Source organism: Triticum urartu, chromosome 1 (genome assembly GCF_003073215.2).
Source record: "Triticum urartu cultivar G1812 chromosome 1, Tu2.1, whole genome shotgun sequence".
Taxonomy (NCBI): Eukaryota; Viridiplantae; Streptophyta; class Magnoliopsida; order Poales; family Poaceae; genus Triticum; species Triticum urartu.
In genome coordinates, this window is record NC_053022.1 from 146,102,295 (window position 1) to 146,109,649 (window position 7,355).

Sequence of the window (7,355 nt, forward strand, 5' to 3'; positions counted from 1 at the left end):
CTTAATCATTTATGTAAGTCATAGCTCTGTAAATCCTGCATAGAGTTTAAACAACATATGCCCTGGTGACTTAACGTCAAAAGCCAGGGCGGGTAACCACTCAAATGTAGTCTTATCCTGCACATAAGTAAATCATAAGATCCCTTGGCGGTTTACCGCAGGGTGGATCATAATATCCCACATATAACCATTGTGATATTTAATTTGTACTGCCGGTTTACATGACCTGTGCAGTAAGGGTGATAACCCAATCCTTAGAAGCCAATACTTCCAAATATATGATGATTGTCACATGCTGGCGACTTATCGTCCAAAGCCAAGCTGGGTTTAAACGAAACCACACTTATATGCTTCAGATATGAGCAAAAAGTCTCAAAACCCAAAAGATTGTTTGCAAAAACTTAAACCAAATAAAAATCGAGGTTTCTGATTCGAATACGATTAGTGAACCGTTCCAAAGGGGTTAAGCTAGGATTCGAATACGATCATGTAGCCCCCAGTGGCTTTGGCATTGCGCCGATCAAGAGGGTACCAACAGCTATGTTCTCTTTGGTTCGAATACGACCTATGTTTGAACAGGAAGCCCCCAAATGACCTTGAGAGGTTTTTAACGACCCTGATTTGAATACGATCCAAGTCGGACCCAAAAGGCGTTAAGCTATGATTCGGATACGATCAAGAAGCCCCCTAGTGAGTTTGGCTTTGCGCCGATTAAAAGGGTTACGACAGCTATGTTCTCTTTGGTTCGAATACGACCTATGTTTGAACAGGAAGCCCCCAAATGACCTTGAGAGGTTTTTAACGACCCTGATTCGAATACAATCCAAGTCGGACCCAAAAGGGGTTAAGCTATGATTCAGATACGATCAAGAAGCCCCCTAGTGAGTTTGGCTTTGCGCCGATCAAAAGGGTTACGACAGCTATGTTCTCTTTGGTTCGAATACGACCTATGTTTGAACAGGAAGCCCCCAAATGACCTGTAAACATGGCTATGAGATGGATCAAAGGGTAATCATAGCTTAGCTCAATAAGCCGGAAGCCCTCAAATGATATATTTCTGAGCTGTGCTCGCCGGGTGCCTATGTTTGAGTTGTGCTGTGCAACAAGCTCTCTTTGGTCCCAGTAATTTTTTCTGAAAACTCGAACTTGCGAGAGATGAATTCTTTTTAAACCGGAATTTCAAACCGGATTTGAGAGCTTGAAAGCTTTGTGGGAGATAGGTTACCTTGAGCCGGATTGTAAACCGAAGCATCATTGTGAGTCGGAAATTTTCGGACGGCCTTTAAATTTTCATCAATATGGCGGTAGCCTCCGGCACCGGGTTATCTTCCCTCCAATGATCCGGGGTCTTATATCTCACGATATTTGCTAAGTCATGTCATCGTAGCCCCCGAGTCTCAAGGCGACTTGAGGAGTTGGCTTGAGATTCTTCATAATTAACCATGATATAGACCGGTTTGAATCCTGCATGGGACAACTTACTAACCGGAGTAATTGCTTTTTTAAAGAAAGCAATATATAATATATAAATATATGCTGGATGGATTTCACCTGATGTGTCAGGTCAGCAATTATCACCGCGGAGTTGATGATCACCATGGTGAAACTAAAATCAATTACGGCCGAGTCAGCCACGGGTGCTGACAGATTTTTCGGCCGTGGCATTTTAAACCGGTGTGGACGGGAGAGTCGGCCACGGCGTTGTAAACCTGTGCGGTCGCGAGAGACGACCACGACGTTGTAAGCCGGTGTGGTTGCGAGAGACGGCCACGGCGTTGTAAGCCGGTGTGGTCAGGAGAGACGGCGACGGCGTTGTAAGCTGGTGCGGTCGCGAGAGACGGTCACGGTGTTGTAAACCGGTGCGGGTGAGCAAGTTGTCCTCCTCGTTGTAAGCCGGCGTGGACGCGTGAACCGTCCGCGAGAGCGGACGGGCAAGTCGGCCATGAGCACGAACAATGAGTCACTCGCGTGTGTTGATGTAGTAGGGGTGGCAACTTGCACAGGACAAGCGCTAGTGCAAAAATAATATTTTCTCATGCCCCTTTTGCGACACCTCTTTGTAAGGGATAATGGTCCTGCAAAAAATATCATGAACCAAGTAATTGTTCTTTAATGAAAACAATATGGGTTAATAAAATAAATTTAGATGAATATCACCTGATTTGTTCGGATGACCAATGATCCATAAAAGGCATCTGTAGATAACTTTTCCTCACAATTCCTTTTATCATCATATGGATATATTTTTTATCATGCTCCATACTGCACGAGCAATAGTAGCATATGCAGTTTACAACTGTCCCTCACCACCACAGTTGCAGTCTTTACGGCATAAATGTGCGCAGAGGGAGGGGCGGTTCAATGCGCCCCCGACGGCTCATCGCGCGGCAGGCGCGGCCCAGGCAAGCCGGCCTGCTCGTAGCAGAATGTGGAGCAGTAGGCCGGCAGCGGAGGGCCGGTGGTAATAAATGGGACAGCAGCGCACGGAGCCAGCACAGCTTGGAAGCAGAGTGATGAGACGGATGCATCTTGGCGGAGGCCGGTGGAGACCACGGCAGCGGTGACTCGCGGTGGCGGAACACCGGCTCACCGGAGACTGGAGGAGACAGGGCCGCGGCCTACAAGGCGGCTCGGCGAGACCGGGTGAGGCAGAGACGCCGGCGGAGATTACGGCAGTGGTGACTCGCGGTGGCAGAGCGGCGGCTCACCGGAGACCGCGGTGGCGGCTCGCTAGCTACGCCCAGGTTGCACGGATGCAGCCGGCAGCGGCCAGTCGTCCGGGTGCGCGGGCGGCTCAAATTGCTGAAGACGGGCGGCTCCGGCCGGCCGTAGTACGTCCGCTTCAGGTCATTGTCTGCTTCTCTTATTTTCCTCAGTAGATCGATCGATCGAAGTAACTAGCAGCACGTTCCAGCGCCTGAGACGCTTTGATTTACTAGGCAGCTTTGACTCCACGTAACGAAATAAGAGCAGATCAACTTTGGATCTCAATTTAGTACTCCCTCCGTTCCGAATTACTTGTCGCAAGTATGGATGTATTTAGATGTATTTTAGTTTTAAATACATTCATTTCTGCGACGAGTAATTTAAAACGAAGGGAGTAATTCCTTAAAAACCGTGTAAGAATTCCTCATGAGGTATTACTAGTGCAAAGCACTCATGTCTATTTGCAGGTTGCAGCCGCTACTTTGACTGCTGGAAGACACACATCGCTGGTGTTTTGCGATGGAGAATCAACGGCGGGTTAGGTGTACTGCCGCCACCGCCTGGAAATTATCTTGATTGGATCCCATCTGCCATGGCTATCCCAACTGCCAGTCATATTGCCAAACGCGGTCGACAACTTCTGATTTTCTTTTTAAATCAAATCATTGCATCTGATTTTCCTTTCTGTATTATCCTGCAGTTTGAGAACGCCTCGCCGGGCAATCCTTTTTGGCAAAAAGTAACAACAGTACTTATCAATTGATGCCCTCGGAACTTGAGACGTATACGGACAGCAGCGAAAACACGGCGGATCGGACATATGCTTGACGCATAGCAATCAGACCCAAACACTGAATCTACAGCAGAAACCGCAGACAGTTTCGGTAGATTAATAAATGCTCCGGGTTATCTAGTAGCAATGATCGGACCCATGAACAGCAGCACACATGTTCTCCTCGGGAGTACACGACAACTTGATGTAAACGGATTCACTTGATCCTCCTTACGGGTGTAATAATTGTCACGTGCATGGAAGGTACTGGATTTGCAGCATAACGGATCGTGGCTCGCCCAAGATTCGTGGTAACGGATCGGGCCTGGCGGCTTGCTACGGCGCAAACCGACGCAACCCTAACTCCTTTTGATCTCAACTAATCCATTGCTTAAAAACTCTTTGATCTTTAACTGATGAACTTATAGTTGTTGCATTAAAAAAATTACAAACTTCTCGATTCCTGAAAAAGATCCCTTCAAGAACTCATCACCACCGTGTGCAGGCCCCACGGTGGGCGCCAACTGTCGTGAAATTGTCACGGCAGATGTCCTAGTGTGAGGACTTAGTCGTAAGGCCAACACATCTTTGTAGTAACTTGAGAGGGGTTGAGCAAAGCGGTAACATAGCCAAATAACGGTTTGCTACGACAAGTACGCTTACAAGGATCAAGCTAATGTCAACTCGGAGAACTTTGCAGGCAAGATGACCATACCTTCGAAATCACTTCTATCTTTACTTACTAGATGCTCGCTCTTTTGCTATGTCTATGCTACGATACCTACCACTTGCTTATCATGCCTCCCAAAATTGCCATGTCAAACCTCTAACCCACCTTGTCCTAGCAAACCGTTGTTTGGCTATGTTACCGCTTTGCTCAACCCCTCTCAAGCTACTATAAAGATGTGTTGGCCTCACGACTAAGTCCTCACACTAGGACATCTGCCGTGACAATTCCACGACACTACTCTTGTGTTATTTAGCCGTAGCTCAGTGTTCATGTTTTGTCAAGCATTTTGTGTACATCACTGCCATGTGAGTTGTTGCTATGTTGGAGTGCAGTAGCTTAGTTTCTTGTTGCATTCTAAGTGACATCATGCTGTTAATCGCAAAATTATGTCATTCTTGTTTTGCTTGCCATTTGCAAACCGTTCATCCGTTTCCGGTGATCTTTATATCGATTTCGACCGAAATCATCTCATCTTTTCAGCGGCACACTTGGTTTGCCAAGTTGATGCCTTGTTCATTCTTTCCCTTCCGAAGCACGCATATGCATTGCATATCATGTCTTGCATATCATGCCATGTTTTGCATCATGTGGCTTGTGCATAGCATCATGATTGATTCTTGGTCTCTTGCTTGTGTTCTTGCTTTGGGTAGAGCCGGGAGACGAGTACGTGATCGAGCACTACAACAAAACCCCCCCTTCAGCAACGCATTGATTCGTTGTTGTACATTCATATATGTGTTGCTATGTTCTACATCAACGTATTAGTATGCGTTGCCGTTGGTGGCGTTGCAAGGGTCTACAACAACATATATACATGGGTTGGTAAATTATGTGTAGATGCGTTGTTAGATAGCAACATATAGAGTTAGATACCAACAACAAATCATATGCGTTGTTGGTCTGCAAAATAGGGTTTCCAAATGTACATAAGAAACCATTGCAACGCGTATAAGCTTTGCTAGATAGTATGAACAATTAATGATATTTTACACACTGTCGTCCAGAAATATTGGGATAGTGCATGGAAGACACAATATAATAAACAAAAAATATCTCGTTTATTAAATAAACTATGTTTCATTACAAAAACAATCATCCAAAGATTACAAGATGTGAAACTATCTACTAGTAGCCCAATTCTCGAGCCTGCAATGAAATATAAGGTTTGAAACATCGACCATAAAAATGACATTCTAATTATCTTGTAGTAGCCCCATTTGTATCCTTGCAATCAAAATTGATCTGAGCCATGCATCATCAGTTTATCTTGGCAATCTAGAACAACAACAAAATGATATGACTAACTTACAGTAGAGAGAATCATGTTAATAGACAAGTAAATTTAAAGGAGGAGCACCATAGAATTTTTCAAGACTGACATTTGCAGCACTATAGGCAGTAAAGGAGAGTACTACATCTAACAAAAACTCCTGATCATTGTTTACTTATGAACAAACCTGCTGTATGTTAGTAGAAAACCATGTCTGACATACAAGAAACAAGCTAAATTGAAGAGAACTCGCAGAAATCATAGAAAAACTAATTAAATAATTTTATTGAAAAATGCAAAGGCAAAAACAATCCTTTCAAGATTCTATTCCCAACTAGTCTCTCTAGCATTTATGCTTTACATGGTCAGGTGAAAACTCAAACAAGTAGAAATGCTTAAATTGGTGAATCATAACAGCAAGATAAAAAACAGCTACTGTGCTAAAGCTTTCATACAACATATATGAGTCCACATGTGAACATTTACAATGTTTCTGTAGGAATTTGTACGACATATAATGATGTTGTATTTCTTAACGGAACATTTCATTTCTACCTTTGATTTTCTTGGCTCTAGGGAATGTTCATTAAATATCAAAGTTCGAATAGGATTGTGAACATTATTCAGGTTTGCAAAGATAAATGAACAATGGTACCATCATTGCTCTAGGCAAAATAAATGAACTTCATATTAAGGGTAAGCAACAGAAAGTGGTACTGTTCTGATATATTCTGTCCGTGCAATAGTCTGCTAGCTATTACATTTTCCGCTCAAAACAGTAGGGCAGAGTCCAACGGAGCTATTGTATGCTAGTTCTCTTAAACACATTTCTTTAGATCAAATATCCAATTTTATTAATCACTTAAACACTTTTCAAAATGTATATCATAACAAAATTACAAAAAATGAACTCAAAAAGATTTACATGAGGTAACGACATGTACCTCATAACAGGTCTGAGATGGATCAAACCTATTCTGAATGTGATACTATTGTCCAATATTACGCAAAGTTGTTCCAACCCTACAAGAGGTGTGTATAAACAAAGTTTTGTGCAGAATAAGTTAACATGGGGAATTTAGATGAAACATCATAAGAATTAACAAGTGTACACTAGACTGATCAAATTAGTTCTCTGCTATTACAAAGACAGAAGTGTACACCATTCTGCCACTCATTAACAACAGGACACATCTAGCAGGCATAGATGCATAACATGCACCATGTAATGGAAATCAAACTTTTAAATCGCAGGCGAAAGTTGCACGATCGCTGGCTGGAAGCCTCCCCGCGAAGCAATCCTTCAAAAAACGTGATTTGGAGCAAAACACGCGATCGCGCGCGAAAACGACGTGATTTGCCTTCGCTTTTGCTGCACTTTCGATGGCCGAATGACTGAAACAGAGGCCCAAATTGGCTAAATAGAGCTCGGCCCAAATTCCTCCCATAGATATATATCAGCTTCTAGGGAAACATAGCACCGTCTACCCCATTCCTTTCTTTTCCCACAACAGAAAAAGTTGCGGCGGCTGCGTAGTTCTTCCCAGGTGCCATCGACTGGCCGACTGCTGCCGGCGACGAGGGGCATCTGCATGACGACGCCTCTGCAGCCACAATGGCATCTTAGTCTCATACAGTTCCAACACCCGGTCCCAGCACATCACCAGGTAGTGGTGGTACAGGAGTCCTCCTATTCCATCCATCCTCTATTCGTTTGTTGATTCAACACAGGCCCATCGTCAGGAAGTACTGCAGTTCTTAAGTGTTGAACTGGTGATGTTATGCTTGCTGCAGACCTTGAGATCTTGAATTTATATTGATATTTATCTATTGAACTGGTGCAGATCTCTGTTACACTTGTTATGTTCGAATTTATA

At 43.8% G+C, this 7,355-nt stretch overlaps 1 long non-coding RNA gene across 1 annotated transcript; it reads left to right on the forward strand.

Annotated features, from left to right (window-relative positions):
- The first annotated feature begins 2,250 nt into the window (after window positions 1–2,250).
- On the forward strand, window positions 2,251–3,762 carry LOC125520165. Its single transcript, XR_007288519.1, has 2 exons — window positions 2,251–2,846; window positions 3,174–3,762. It is a non-coding gene; the product is annotated as an uncharacterized LOC125520165 (long non-coding RNA).
- Window positions 3,763–7,355: the final 3,593 nt, after the last annotated feature.